The sequence below is a fragment of the Pogona vitticeps genome, chromosome 1 (genome assembly GCF_051106095.1).
Source record: "Pogona vitticeps strain Pit_001003342236 chromosome 1, PviZW2.1, whole genome shotgun sequence".
NCBI classification, from domain to species: domain Eukaryota; kingdom Metazoa; phylum Chordata; class Lepidosauria; order Squamata; family Agamidae; genus Pogona; species Pogona vitticeps.
In genome coordinates this window covers 186,635,447-186,651,725 of record NC_135783.1, presented here as the reverse complement: position 1 = coordinate 186,651,725, position 16,279 = coordinate 186,635,447, and the positions used below count along the sequence as shown (strand labels likewise).

General features: G+C 39.6%; 1 protein-coding gene and 1 long non-coding RNA gene across 3 annotated transcripts in view; both read right to left on the bottom strand.

The window, feature by feature from the left end:
* Positions 1–16,279, bottom strand: part of HECW2 (HECT, C2 and WW domain containing E3 ubiquitin protein ligase 2) — a 226,834-nt gene that overhangs the window by 127,206 nt on the left and 83,349 nt on the right. The gene's annotated exons all lie outside the window — the stretch shown is intronic.
* On the bottom strand, positions 6,928–11,188 carry LOC144584291 (uncharacterized). The gene is made up of 2 exons (XR_013538448.1): positions 8,756–11,188; positions 6,928–8,238 (listed from the first exon to the last, which is right to left on the bottom strand). It is a non-coding gene; the product is annotated as an uncharacterized LOC144584291 (long non-coding RNA).

Genomic DNA, 16,279 nt, shown 5'->3' with positions numbered 1-16,279 from the left:
TTTCTGTGCAATACCTTTTAAAAGAAGCAGCAAAGCTCTTCCACACATCAAATGATTTTATATACTCTTGAAGGCTTTTATATACCTTTCCCCTGATTTTATGTACCTTTCCCCTGAACATCTTACCTAATGTATTTAGCTACAAAACCTTCCTTTAAATTGAAAAGCAAGCTCTGCTTCTGTGAGGAAAATATACGCTGTTAAGGAAGTCGACAGACAGCATACTGTGCTGAATTAATTAATGTACTCCTTTAATTCCAAACACTAAAACATTTGAAACTTGACCTTGTTTTGGCTACAAAAACAATTTCAATGTTTGTTGTTATTGTTTTGATTTTTGGTTTGGTTTGGTTTTTGAAAAAAAAACACTATCCACAGTACAGTTACTGAGACGACATTTTGCAGTAGAATCACACCACGTTAACAAAGTAGCTTATATATTTTAAGGCTGCACAGATAACAGAAGGTGAGCCCCGGTCACTCAAAGGGACTTTTGAGTAGACATGCAGATGATTCTGTAGCATGGTTTGCCTTTCACCGTGCCACACTCTACCACTGACTTTCATCTTACCTGACACATCCTGTGAGATATATTCTATGCCCACACCTCTGTTCAATTTTGCATCAATTAAATATTGACCTGGAAATCTCCTGGCATCGGAGTGTCTTCTGGAAGGTTTCTGTTATCCATATGCCAATTCTTTTCTCCATTTTATATAGTGCTGTCTTCCTGAAAGAAAGAGTTCTTGGATACCATGTTCTGCCATCACTGCCAAGATCATGGTTTCATATGAGAAGCACGCCTGCATTTTCCATCTTTCATTTTTGTTGTTGTTAGACTGGAAGTTTTAAAGCTCTTGGGACAATGCACAATGGCTAGTGCCTTCATTAGCTACTCTACTCCGAGACTTCACAGCTTCTTAGGCTGTAAAGCAAGTGTTTCTCTCAGTTCAAACATATACATGTGAAGTATTTTGTCCTTCACATTAAGTTATTTCTAGCCACTCCCCTTTGAAGGGTACAGGATGCAAAGTCTCCATCCTCCCTCAGCTTCCTTCCTTTACTCTTTTCCATGGGAGAATTCTGAACAGCTAATCCCACCCACCCTCATACCGAATCATGCAGAGGATGGAGATAAACAGAGGAAATTTTTAAAAAACCAGAAATGACAAGTGTGTTAGTCATGGAAACAAACAAAGAAGCCACCAATGTCTTATATTTGTCAAAACATTGCTTTGACATCAGTGACGTACCATAATAATACCAACATTCTGGTTTTGTCATCTGCACAATTTCACTACGCATGGTGTTAACAAACCTGTTAGCAAACCGATTAACAAACACAATGCATTTATTGCAACAAGGGCTAGGAATACAGGTTTCCCCCCCACACACAACAGCCTTCTTGATCAGGCATGATATCAAACGACATCTGTGAAACTACTTTGCATCTCTAATTGATCGAACTACAAAAGAACATTTTGAGGGCAAAAGGTGTCCTGAGCCCCACATACGTACCTTTTGCTATTTCAGCAGAAGGTAACATATGCCTTGTGATGGTCATTAATACCCACAGAACAGCTCATAGGATTTGGGCAGCATCATTCCAGCAAGGATGGGAGTAGGGGTGGTGTGGGAAGGCCTGGACTCTATTGTTCCATTAATATACCGACCAATTGGACTTTGGCCACCAACCAGCACCCTCTCAACGCAGTTAAAAAATATGAGATGTTGCCTTCCATCAGACCTAGTTACTTTTAAAGCTGCATCCATGCTTTTCAATCAGCCAAAGAAGCTCTATATGGAGAACTGCTGGATAGCTCCGTGGTTTAGAAGGCTGAGAGTTTGCATCCCCACTGGGCCTCTTTGACAGGGGCTGGACTTGATGTTCCACTGGGTCCCTTCCAGCTCTGCAGTTCTAAGATGATGATGTTGATGATGTTGATTTTAAAAATACCAGGCACAGTCAATCAAAACTATAAAAATATTGACTAGTATGATAGATACACATTTTAACAAAAAAAACACCTTAAGTATCTGTTAAATACTAGTGCAATATGCACGCTGTTCCAAATAGTGCCGGTTTCTGTAGCTCTGATGGTGTTATTTCTGAGATTTTCAAATGCTTATAATACTGCCTGAAATTTCTTGGTATTGTTCCCAAAGCCCCAATGACTATGGGGACCAATGAAGTGTGTTTCATCCCCAAGAAAGATGTTTCAATTGCCACATCTCTGTACTTTGTTAGTGTTATGTTCAAAGTGTCTATCAGTTTGGTTCTGGAAATCCCACAAGATCTTGACTTTGTAATTTTCTGGCACCTTCTCTACCTGATGTTCCCATGGGTTTTTGGAGGCTGGCAAGTTATATTTTTTGCATAATAACCAGTGCACTACTTTTGCCACTCTATCATATCTAGTTTTGTAATCGGTTTGTGCAGTCTTTGAATATTAACAGTTAACTTGTGACACAGTTTCATCTGTTAACACTAATTCCTTGGATCTTAGCTTTCATCTTGTGCAGCAAAAATCAAGCCTTCGGTTTCTTTCTTATAGGTCCCCAGTTTTGGCCACACCCATGTTGAATTATTATCAGGCATACCTTGGTTTATGAATGCCTTGGTTAATGTAATTTTCAGTTTACAAAAGAAAATCTATTGAAAATAATGCCTCGGTTTATGAATTTTTTTCACAATACAAAGCAAGCTTCCCCAGGATGCATTGCCCCTGGGAGGTTTATAGCACCGCCCCCTGTGCATGCATTCCTATGGCAAACTGCGTTCCGGTTTGCGAATTTTTCACAATATGAAACGTCCCAGAGAACGAATTAAATTCATAAACTGAGGTACACCTGTATTATATATTAATACATTAATATATCATATAATATATTACATATTATATATTTTCCATCAATATTTCTCAGGTGTTGTCCATATAGCTTTTTCCTAACAGTTTAATTTTTTTTCCAAATTGCTGTTTTTTATATGAGCATTTGTTTCTGTTGTTTTCAAAATATTCTCCATTTTCACTGTCTTAAGTAATTTTTCTCTACCTGTACTAATATAATCATTTAGGCTTCTTTTTTCCTCCTCTGCTACCTGCTATATTTGCAGCAATCCACTGTGTCCAATTTTATTTATTTATTTATTTATTTATTTTATTTCTATCCCGCCTATCTGATCATATTAGACCACTCTAGGCGGCTTACAGTAAAAACAACAATGTAATTTTAAGACTTTACAGCAGAAAGGTAAATAAAAAAAAAATAAAGAACAGAATAAGAAAAAAAAAGATCGTCAAGGGTTTTCTGTTGGGAAGGCCCGCCTATACATCAATGTTTTTAGTTGTTTCTTAAAAATGCCCAGCGAGGAAGCCGCGCGAATCTCAGGGGGCAAGTTGTTCCAAAGGCGAGGAGCCACCGCCGAGAAGGCCCGGTTTCTGGTCTTTTCCTTTCGGGCCTCTCTCGGCGTTAGGCTCCTCAGCCTTATCTCCTGGCTCGCGCGAGTGACACGGGTAGATCTAGGTGGGAGAAGGCGTTCCGCCAAGTATCGAGGTCCTAAACCGTTTAGGGCTTTGTAAGTAAGCGTTAACACTTTGAAATCAATGCGGAATCAGATGGGCAGCCAATGCAATGCGGCCAGAGTGGGGGAGATATGTTGGTATCTTCTCAGCCCACTGAGTAGTCTGGCCGCCGCATTCTGCACCACCTGTAGTTTCCGCAGCAATCTCAAAGGTAGCCCCACGTTTATCATTTTTCATGATAAATATAATCCACCCACAACACTTTTTGGATGTAGTGCGTGATGCGTGCTCATTAGTTTCTGTGTTGTTGTTGTTCTTGTTGTATAAAAAATATTTAATTATTTTGCATAGAGATACTACGGAAGGCCACAAGTTAAGATAAATTAGCAATTTAAATCTGACTTCTTCCAGAGAAAAGTTTTATTGAGACAAGCTAATTCACAAAATTGTATCAAGGTGTCTGTACAGTCCATATCAGGTTATCATCCATCCTTCTGATGTTTTTTCTTTTTCTCTTGTTTATCACAAAAATCCATTAAAGAGATGGAATAACTGCGTAATTCCTTTTGATTACTACTGCAAGACCCTATCCATTTGAAAGCGTCCTTTATGCTTAAGGGAAATTGATTGCATTTAAGCCTGTTATTAATAGATGTAATACAGTGCTATTATTCATCATTTTTATAACTGATGTTAACAAAAAAAGGAGACTTGCTGTAATTGTAATAGACATTAAAACCTAATTCATTTCTAAACTATGTGATAATCTATACAGTACTATCATTTTTTTATGTGAAATATTTGGCAATTAATAAAAAAAGAAAAGTGCAATTTAAAAGAAAACATTATTCTCCCTGGAGAAGCCACATGTAGAAACATTAAGAAATAAAAAAGGATTCTACTCTCAAGGAGAAAATAAAAATGAATTCATCATCAGTTCCTTACAGAGCATACGAAAACAGGAAGAAAATGACCTCATATGCATCTCCTTTCCTGAACATTCATTCAAAAAAGATCACCATTTACAATCAAATGCATTCTGCATCAACCAGTACATGGATTAACGAATAACATAGGAAAATATACTCCAAATTTCTGAAGGGCTAACTACAAAAAAGAGCCAAGAAGAATACTAAAACACATTTTGTTCCCTTCTAATATACTATGTTCTATACTTCTGTCTTCTGACTATTGGTTTTCTTTCTCTCTCAATCTGACCATCCTGTCTATAATTCACAGAACACATAGTAGAAAACCTCAGTTTGAAAAATAAAAATCATGATTTGATCCTGCCTTGTGAACAAACTGGGGGTTTAATGCAGGGTTTGTTCCATTGCCCTTGAGTTGAGTTTCACCGAAATGACTCTCTTAACATATATGGTTGGAGGGCTGGTTTTGGAAGTAACTTCTGCAGCCTCCCTCAACTCCAGCTCCCAGGACCATCTCTCACGCTTTTGCAGAAGGCTCAGGAGCAATCCAGGATGCTGCAAGAGGGAGCATTGAGGGCTGATTTCCATAAGGGGATATGGATAAAGAAGGGGCAAAACTTGGCAAGAATCCTTTTTCCCACCTCTCTAACAGTGGTGGATCAAAAATCTGCCACGGGGGGGGGGGGGTTTCCATCAGAGCAAAGCAGAGCCCAAATGCATGGTTTGCATACTTTGTTCAGATATAAAGCAGGGAACTTTTAAAAGATTGTTTGCATGAGTTTGATCCCCTCTCCCATACCCTCCCCTTCAGCCCAGTCACGAGAAAGAGTCTGGAATCACTTAAATTCCCAGTTTAAAAACAGCCCCAGTCTGAACTCCTAACTTAATTCAGAGTAGATCAAACTGACAAGCGGAGGAGAAGAAGATAACAAGCCTGATTTTAAAAAGGGCTCTGTGTGCGCGCATGCGTGTAAGCACACACACATGTGTATGTCTGTGAATATGTGTGATTCCACACCCATTAACAACTCCTGAAGTAAATGTGTCCCAGTAAGAGGCAGCCTGTTTCCTCTTTGCCATTCATGACGCATCTTGTTAAAATGATGAAGGAAAGCAGGTAAACATTCCACTCTTTTTGGAACAGAAAAGCAGGGGGAGGAAATTCCGAAATGAGCAAACGTAAATAAAAAAAAAGGCATTTAAAAAGAATATGTAACAATGGAGTGTTTTAATGAGCTAGAAAGCCTAGTGAAAGCAACATTGGAATCTATTTTCCATTTGCTGTGGAAACTATGTGTTATGATAGCAATAACTTTGTGTAGTCTGTGTGTATTTTTCTACTTTCCACTACTCACTTTTACGTGCAAGTTTATTATGGAATTCCTCTGACTGTGTTGTTTGTTTTTAAATGTATTTTAAAACTAATAATAATACGATTTTTTTAAAAAAAGTGCTGACCTGCATTCCACAGTAACACAAAGTTATCATAACATGAACTCAGATAATATACATCCTGTCCATTACTATTATGTCTAGACTGTGGAAGATGAAGGAGAAAATGCCTTTGCACCGCAGGTGTGCATACCTTTGAGTGTGGCAACCCTCGGAGCTAAACATAGCTGCGCACACAATAGCCTTAAAGAAAGTGTGAAGATTGGATTGAAAGCCCTTCGCTCAAAGCAGTTAAATCAGTTAAAGCAGAGCAAATGAGGGTCGACTTCACCTCTCCCTTTCCTAGATTCCTTTCATGCAAGGAAGATATTGCTAGAGGCCCATTCCAAGGGCATGGGATGGGTGTCTTAGGTTGAAATGACATTGTATATGGCAGAAACCATCTACTGCTGATCTTGAAACCTTAATACTGAGGCTTCTTAGGTACTTGTTTATGTATAAAATGTCACACAGCTCCATTCTCTCTCTCTCTCTCTCTCTCTCTCTCTCTCTCACACACACACACACACACACACACACACACATACACACACACACACACACATATACATACATACATTCATAGGTAACTTACCCCTCAAGCCATGTCTTTGGGCAATGACAGCACCCTGGGAGCTAAGTGTTTCACTCTGGGAGCATCACTGGTTTGCTTCCAACCCAAAGGAAGAGGAAGCAGGACAAAGAAGCGTCTTGCAGCTGACCTGCCAATGGCCAGCACCCACCGAATCACTTCCATGATCCCACAAGTCACACAGATAGCTATATGATGCTCTTGAAACTGGCAGCTCTCAAAAAAGAAAAATCTCTTTTATGTTTCCATTTTTCAAATAAAAAAAAGAACAAATCCATAGTCCTTATAACCAGAAATATAAGACAAAACATTCAGGCACAACTATGTCCGGCTGTTTTGTTAAAAATGAGTCTGCTAACATCTTTCAGTCATTTAGCCAAAAATTGAAGTCAGAGATCTGTGATGATATTGGCTAGCGGCAGTCCTAGGCACCAGAAAGAAAAGTGTTGTCGTTTTGTTTTGCAAAAGGAAATGTTTGCCTTGCTTTCAATAATGGGGTGGGGCTTACTCTTGTGTAATAGTGTATTCTTCACATAGAAAACTTCTGAATATTTCAGCTTTTTAGCATAGCTCTGTGGCCCAATGCTGGCTGGATAGCTCAGGGAGTTTAATTCACTGCTGTGCATCCCAGAAGAGCCAGCCTGGGTGGCCTTGGGCAAGCCACAGAGTCCCTGAGCACTCCCAGAAAAAGGGAATGGAAAACCACTTCTGAAGATTCTTTAGCTAGAAAACCCTAATAAAGGGTCGCCAAAAGTCAGAACTGTTAATGGCCTAACAGAGGTTAAGCCAGACAAGCAAAGCAGGTCGTTTTTACACCCTTATTGCAAGGAGAGGGAGGTCTGAGAGATGACCCTCTAGGGAGGTGATGCTTAGAAGAAAGAGCAGTCTCGGGCTGTCTACTTGGAAGTGAAGTCACACTGAGCTTTTTTTTCCCCTTGGGTTCTTTTTCCCCCTTTTCTTTTTTGCATTACGTCTTTACATTGTCTTCCCTTTCTTTCAGAAGGTAATTTTTTTTTTCATTCTCACAACAGTCCTGTAAACTAGGTGGAGAGGTAGTGGTTGACCCAAAGTAAGCTAGTAAGGAATCTGAGGGCAGTTGCAGGGTGATGTCGTCACCTCTTGGCTGGCCTTTGTTGAGTGTGTCCCTCCCCCCCCCCTCCTGTTCAGTTTGGCTCATTGTCTGAACAAAACAGTAAGCAAGTCTGCGTCTCTTTCTTGGGTAAGAGAACGTTGAGGGTTTTTATTTTTTTTAAAAAAACTAATAATAATTCTATGTTTGCTTTTATCAGTGATGGACAAGTTTCAGGACTCCAGGGGACCACCTGGGGAGCACATCAGCAGCTTCAGATAAAAAAAGAAGTGAATAGAAGGTATATGTCACATGAATCCCACTCCTGATTTATGTCCCTGGGTCTTCGTGCTACAGACTATAAAAGAATTAGCAATACATTGGAGGTCATGTTTGTATTTGAGTTCTCTGCCTGGATCAAATATTAGTCTTTTACTTCAGGAAAGCATGGAAGATGATTTCCACTAAACGATATGGCATTTTTGCATTGTTTTTATATGCAAAACAGTTCAATCCTGTGTACACATATATATGCACAAACATAATGTGTGAGTCCAGTCTTGCAAGCCAAATAACGAGCCTATTACAAACTGCTAGTCCCAGGACCATCTTAGCCCTGGTCTAACCTTTCCACATTTCACACTAGAATGGAATTGACTGTGTGCTAATTGATACCTCTTTCTTAGCATCCCACTTACAGTGGTGCCTCGCACAACGAGTGCCTCACACAACGATGAATTCACATAACGATGTCTTTTTCTGATCAAGTTGCTGCCTCACACAGCGATGTTTCCTATGGGGGATTTTCACATAACGATGTCCCTATCCCCTCATTTAAAAGTGTCTTAAACTGTTAGGAAACTGTTTTAAATGCTTGGCATCAATAGTCCAGCTTGTGAAAGGTATGCAAACTTAATGTGGTGTTGTTCTGAGTCTTCGTTCATTTTTGCTGATTTTTTTATTTTTCCTCATTGAAATGTATTGGACGGTCCGTCCAATACATTGCAATGGAGAAAACAATATAGGAAACATTGTTTCACTAAACGATGTTTCCTATGGGGATTTTCACTGAACGATGGCAATCCATTCCAATTGGAACGGATTAACCGGTTTTCAATGCATCTCTATGGGAAATGGTGTTTCGCAGAACGATGTTTCACACAGCGATGAATTTTTTGGAACCAATTAACATCGTTGTGCGAGGCACCACTGTATTTCCAAAATGTTAAACAATATCTGACTTGTTTGTTTGTTTCAGCAGAACAGATAATATACTCTAGTCTTTGTGTTACCTTCCATCAAGCCAAATTCAAGGGCAATCCTAATATGGTCTTCAAAGCATGTGATACATATAAGGAGTCAGTTTTCCAGAACCATCCCCAGGGAGTTTCCCTGGGGGAAAGCCTTAGTTACCCTACCCTAGTTACAATCCTATCCATCAGTCTATCCATCCACAGTACAATGCCTCTCCACATTGGTCTAGCCATTTTTTTAAAAGGACTGTTTATTTTACGACTGGATTGCTCAGTGGTTTACGTCTCTGGCTGTGGAGCCAGAGGTTGAAAGTTTGATTCCCCCCCCCCCCACTGTACCTCCTTAACAGGGGCTGGATTCCGTGATCTATAGGGTCTCCTGCAATTCAATGATGATGATGATTTATCTCCTCCTTAGGGCTGTGTGACTGAGGGTGCGACTACACTGTAAAATTAAATCAAGAGCTAGTTTGGGATTTTAGAGATCAATTTTTAACGTCATGTGGCTTTTGTGTTTGTGTGTGCTTCCACAAGAAACAACTTTTAGTCAACAAGTAAGCTATACGGTACATCGGTACTTTGGTATTCCAGGTCCTCATTTTCCCAGTTTTTGCTCTGTTCTGGCAATTTAATTCTTCATCTCATTCTTGAGGTAAAACTTGCCTGACGCCAGACTCAGCAGTTTTTATTCAGCCAAGCCAGCATCAGCAGGCCTACAACACAGTCCACAACTTTTCAAACGGTCATTTCCTCTGTCCTTGGTGTTTTAAGAATAATCATATCCAGCAAATTGCATTTTAATTTTTTTTTCATGTTAAGTTCTGAACTGCTATAACAGTAGATCAATACAGAGCTAAAATACAAACACACGTGGAGGTGGGGGTGGAATAGTTTGGATTGCAGGCTATCCTGCAATCCAAAACCCATTGTATTCAGCAAACCCCAGGCTCTGCAGACACTATTTACTCCGACAAAGGTGATCGCATATGCCAAATCAAGTACAATAAAGCATGACCAGAAGCAATTAAAAATAAACAACCTCTAAACAGGCATTTTAGAAAATATATTCCTGGCCTGGAAAAGAAAAGCATGCTTAGGTATACATCATGCAGTTGGGAGATTTTTAATTTGATTTAAACTGTGTCAAAACCAATTCCAAAACAGGAGTATTATTATGTGTAATCATGCCCTAAAATTGGCTTAAATTTCTTTACCTTTTATATCTTTGTAACATCATGTTTAAAATATGTTAGTATGGAGAAAATTCTCTACCGTTTCACAAAAATGCCACAGGTGGATTCCTCAATGTAATTATGCCACTTAGCTTGCTCAGTTCATGGGGAGTCTTGTGGTGCAATGGTTGAACTGCAGTACTGCAGTGGAGACTTTGCTCACAACCTAAATTCAATCCCAACAGGCTCAGATAGCCAGCTGGAGGTTGACTCAGCCTTCCATCCTTCTGAGGTCAGTACATTGAGTACCCAACGTGCTGGGGGGGGGAAGGCTATGTGTACAGTGCACAATTAAAAAAATGTAAACCATCCAAAGAGTGCTTTAAGCACTATGGGCGGGTACATAAGCAGCACACATTAGTTTGCTTTGTTTTTCCAGGGTTTGTATTTTACAGTGTTCCCAGTTGTCTAAGTAACAAGGCCAAGGCCTTTCCATGTAGCCCTACTTCCTGCCTCTTCAATCATCAGTCTGGATTTTGGCAAAAGACATTTGCCTGGTGTCCTTCCTTCCACCTTCCTATCTGTCCCCTCCTGCCTTTTTTCACATGATTAGCATATAACCACAGTTGTTCAAGCACAAAGGCAGCTCAAGATGGCAAAATATATTTTCATTCTCTTTAAGCTAGCAACTTAAATACGAGTGAGTTAAATTAATTGGTCCCATTTGGAGTCATATTGATTTCTGTCATTGCCTGATACTTCTTATAATTAAACAAGAATTATAGGTTACACATAGTTTTAGAATGCCTCTGCTGCACAAAGGATAATTGCTCCCTCTGATTTCACAAATGCCATTACAACTGACGTAACAGGAGTACAATATAAATCTAATTTGTGCAGTTGATTGTGGTGGGGGGTAGAGGAGGGCCTGCCACCCAGGAAAGGAGATCTACCCCTACTCAGGAAGGGCCACATCACACAAAAGATAAACTTTTCCTCCAAATACTAGGAAATTTAGAATTTAGCTTAAATTGACTCTTCTTGCTTACTGCCCAACATAATGTCTAGCTTTGCTGATAAGGGTATTGCCATGTCACTTTAGTGTTTTTTAATTCAAGTCAGAGCAATTTTCCTGCAATTTGAGTAAAAATGGATGAAGAGCCTTTTAAAAAAAAATGACCAACCCAGAGATCTGACTGTACGCTTCAAAAAAACCAAGTGAAGGCTGGCTCTTCTCTAAAACTTATAATGTGCCATAAAACTAAAGACCACAAGAAATCAGACCATTATTAAGACACCAACGTCTGCATAAACGAATCCTCATAAATTGTTCCATGTGGTATAGATTCGAGCTGGTACACATATAAAAACAAATTAACATTAAAGTCTCTTTTTGAGAGCTAATCATATGTTGTGAAAAACAGTGCAGGCCACAGGGAAGGTTCATGTGTGACTCATATTCTCCATGGCCCTGACATTATTTAATCCTGAAAAATGTTTTGCTCCACATCAGCTACCCATCTAGAAAGTGATGATGCTACCATGGGAATGTTCCATTCCAGACACCAAAACGACACAATGGATGGTGTTAGACGGCATGGCTTTGATTCAGATTTCAATGTATTAGAAATAAGAGGCACAGAGCAGGGAACGCGTTGTTCTCACACAATGGCTGAAATACTATTGCACAACTTATGTCACGTAAGGCTGCTGATGTTATCAGCTATGGTGATTTTTTTTTAAATTAAAGATTCTCCCTCACACACACCTCATGGCTGACAGTGGCTTCTTGCAAGGTCTTCCAGGTAGACAGCACTCAGAAGTGGTTTCCCATTCCCCATCTCTGGGGGCATCCTGAGACCCTGGGCAGTTTGCCCAAGACTGACTTACGCATCTGGCTGCAGAAGGAGAAGCTGGGAGCGCAATCCCCCTCTCTCAGTACTTTGCCATCATCTTGTTTTTTGTAACAACCATCTCCACATGGCTTGTCCCAATACATAAATCCCACAGCTAAGATGGCCATTCCAAACTATGTGAAATAATTCACTGCTGTTTAAAAGTGTCTCAATAGAATTAGCAACGTTTGTGATGTTTCATACTCATGACTAAGAATCTATTTTCAAAATAAGTATAAACAGATCTGTTTCCTCTGGTGTTTCAGTTTTGGAGATGGTACAACACAAAGAATTCTCCATTCCACTATATGGCAGAGAATCATGGACTTCAACACAAGCTACTATAAGAAAAATGAATAGGTTTTTTTTTCCTATGCTTCCGTTTCCTCTTCGGTGCTTGATATACCAACTTGGGACAATCTTAAAAGCTAGGTAAAGTAGAAGAATTCCATTCTCCCATAGACAAAACTCACACCATAAGAAAAGGGAGTTCTGGAATATTTATTTATTTATTTATTGTCATTGTAAGTATATACACAGTACTGTATACCCATACAATGAAATTCACAGACACCCAGAGATCAGACACATGCACACACATAAAATTCCCCAAACACTCCCCACCCACTAAAAGTCCCCCACTAAAAATACAAACATCTACACCACAGGCCAAGTAACACAGTCCAACTAGCTAGTCACTACTGGTGGTCTTTAATATTAGAGGAAAGTTTAAAAAATAAGCAATTAAAAGAATAACTTTCATATTGCTTGATGCTGTCCTAACCTTCACATGGTCTCACATCTTTTGATCTGTTCCAATTAAATGAAAAAAAGATAAAAGGCATCTATAAGACAAAACCTATACACTATAGCTATTTATAGAGATGCTCAAAATTATCCCAATTTGTGAATCCTGCTGACATTCCTGGCTGTATTCCTGATCTGTTTATATCTGTGCGACTCACAACTCTTGAAATTTGAAGCCACATGGCAAAAGAGCAAAATTCCAGTATATGTAATATTTTGCATATACAGTATATTACCTCCAGTATGTGTAATAGTTTACAACAGAACAACAATAACAAAAACAACAATAACAATGAAAATAAAGATGGGAATAGAGAAAGCTACTCTTGCGGCTATCACTGTAACCACCCAATTGGTGCACAGAAATTTTCATTACCACAGATTTGCCTAATGAGACCAGTAAGTCCCTGAACTCCTCAATTTTGCCTTTCTTGTGCCCTCTGGTTTCAATGTCGAACTAGAAGGGGCTAACTACACACTGGGCACAAATGTATCTTTTTATAACAAGAAAAACAACCAGGAGGATTTGGAACATTTAGGTTATAGAAAGGGAGTTCTTTACTTATTCATCCCATTTAATTTTGAAAAACCATTACAAATACAGAGGAAGGCACTGTAGATATTCTTTGAGGGAGTGGATGGAAAACATGATGAAATAAAAAAAAAATACTTTTAGCAAAAGGCAGCCTGAGAGAGATTTCTTGAGTTTCATCGGCAAGATGTTTGTTTACTACCGCTGGTGAGACCACAGAGAAGGAGCTTTCTCTTGTCAGCTTTATCTGCTACTCCATTCTACATGAACACATGGAAAGGCTTCTCCAGATCTTAAAGAATGGACAGGTTCCTACCAGAGGAGGTGAGCCCTCAAATATCCTAGACTCAATCCATTTAGGAATTTAGAGGTAATCACCATTGTTTTTACTTTTAACTGAGCTCAGAAAGAAACTGCAGTCTACCGGTAGGTATAACATACCGTAGTAAAGCAAAAAGCAAAGTGTGGTGCTTATATACCGCCCCACAGCACTTCAAGCACTCTCTGGGCGGTTTACAAGTTAATTTTGCAGGCTACACATTGCTCCCCACCCAGCGAGCAGGTGGTACTCATTTTACCGACCTTGGAAGGATAGAAGGCTGAGGCAACCTCGAGCCAGCTACGTGCGACTGAACCCCAGTTCAATCTGGGGTTCAATCACAGCCAAAATTGTGAGCACAGTTTTGGCTACAGTGCAGCAGTTTAACCAGTGTGTTATGAGGCTCTTCTAGTCCCATATTATAACCTGGGCTATTAACATTATTGGCACCACATCTGAAACTGACTGCCATTTACAGTCCAGAGACTCCATATTTTACATAAAGCAAAAAGCAAAGCGTGCTGCTTATATACCGCCTCACAGCACTTCAAGCACTCTCTGGGCAGTTTACAAGTTAATTATGCAGGCTACACATTACTCCCCACCCCCAGCGATCTGGGTACTCATTTTACCGACCTCAGAAGGATAGAAGGCTGAGTCAACCTTGAGCCGGCTACCTGGGATTTGAACCCCAGGTCGTGAGCACAGTTTTAGCTGCAGTACAGCGGTTTAACCATTCCACCATGAGGCTCAGTACATGGTAGTCCCACATAAAATTCAAGGCAACAATTTAGCTTTGTCATAAGCTTAAAACTTCATGGACTTGGTAATACTGTAGAAGAAAATGTCCACATTACAATAGGACTGCAGTATCCACAGGAGATTCCAAGCCGCCCTGTGTGGTTGTGGGGAGAAAAACTCAGAAATAGCAAACACTATACGTTACATAGCATGGTCTTTTACTCTCTCTAGTGGCTAGTCTTGGTAAATACACCATGGAAATATGCATAAATACATATTTCGGTTTCTCTGTGTGTGATTTAATATTTCCAGGCAGCTGATAAGTAAATCCATGGAAGCGGGAGCTGCTATATGTCAAGATATTTGTAATGGAGCAGGTCACTATATTGTAAATTAAAGTCTTGAACATATGAAATGTACTCATGTTAGTAAAATATGTAAGAAAAACTGTATGTAAAGTGCAAGCATACACGTGCTGTTGGCTAATAGGCAGAGTTTGAGGCTTGAGTTGCCTTGGGCAGGTGTTGCTGCTTATAGAAGCTTTTTCTCTGTAGAAAGGAAGCTCTGTGAGAGCATTGCTTTACTGCTCTGGTAAAGGAACAGTCATGTTGCTCTGGTAAAGGAGTAGTCAGGTTGTGTTATACTGGGTTGTGAGTAACCAGTTACATATGAATGTGCTGTTATGCTCTGTATGGATAAACTGTTATGCTGAAGATAAGCTGTTTGAGTTACATATGTAAATACAAAGTATTTTTCTAAACTAAGTTTGGCCTGTCTTAAGTTTTGCATCCAGAGTTAAAGGGAAGAGCACTGAATTCTGTTAAGTTTCCACCAGTTCTCTCCAGGGAGCGACATTCTTTCTTGAATCCACTTAAAATGTTTCTGCTATTTTATTTTATTTATTTATTTTATTTATATCCTGCCTATCTAGCCAGCTCAGGACCACTCTATGTGTTTATGTACACACATTCAAAGTATAGCAGATATACACTCGATTAATGGCTGTTTCTTAACATGGGGATTGACATGGAATTCTACCAATTTTAAACCTGCTCTATGACTGGTTGTTCTGTGTGGACCCATCATTCAGACATTTAGGAAGGTCCAGATCTGCTATGGACCTCTGGCTTCCCACACAGGCTTCTAGAGCTTGTTTTAGAGTGCATAATCATACCGTCACTTAGGAAAGGAAAGGGTATTCACATTCCTTATTCTCATTGTTGTTGTTTTTAAACTGAATCAACACAGTGAGAAACCTCAATGAGGAAATTTTAAAGCTCCACAAAATTCTTCATAGCCATCAAAGAGCAAGACAAAGAAATTCTCTCCGCCCAGGTGTCTGTAACCTGTGTGAAATATCTTTACATCCTTTCCCTATGGCAAACAAGGGACAGAGAGAAGAAGGAGGAGAGAGGGGGAGAGAGCAAGAATAGAAGGACTGAGTGATTGTAAAGAAACACACAAATAACCCATCTAGTCCTTCACTCGGGGCAACTTGTGCAATTGTGCAAAGTTTCTCTACTTCATCCACAGTGAAAACTGAGCCGCAAAATTAGTTTTTACATCTCTATTGTCACCCCATGCCAGACTTACATCCTTGTCATGGCAGAAGCATATCCACCATTACTGATCAACTCACTGAGCAATCCCTGGTAAACTCCCAAGGAATCCCAAGATTCCCAAGCACGCTTTTTCATAAATATGTGAAACACTCTTGGTGAAACTGAAGACAGCTGATGTCAAACTTTGAATCAAATGAAATACATAGAGTAGAATCAAACCATTTTCCTGAAAATTGCATCATACACAGAACATCAAGATCCAAAACATTCCCTCTGAGACACTATCAAATCCGTCATCTGTATGTATGCCCTGATCACAATATTCAGTCCACCATTTGTAGCGAGGCAGGTTTCAGAAATACCTGCCTTTGATCTGCTCCCTTAACAACCTTATTTTTCATTAGTTTCATAGTTTCATACTGTGATGTGCATATACTCTACAACAAGAGTGAA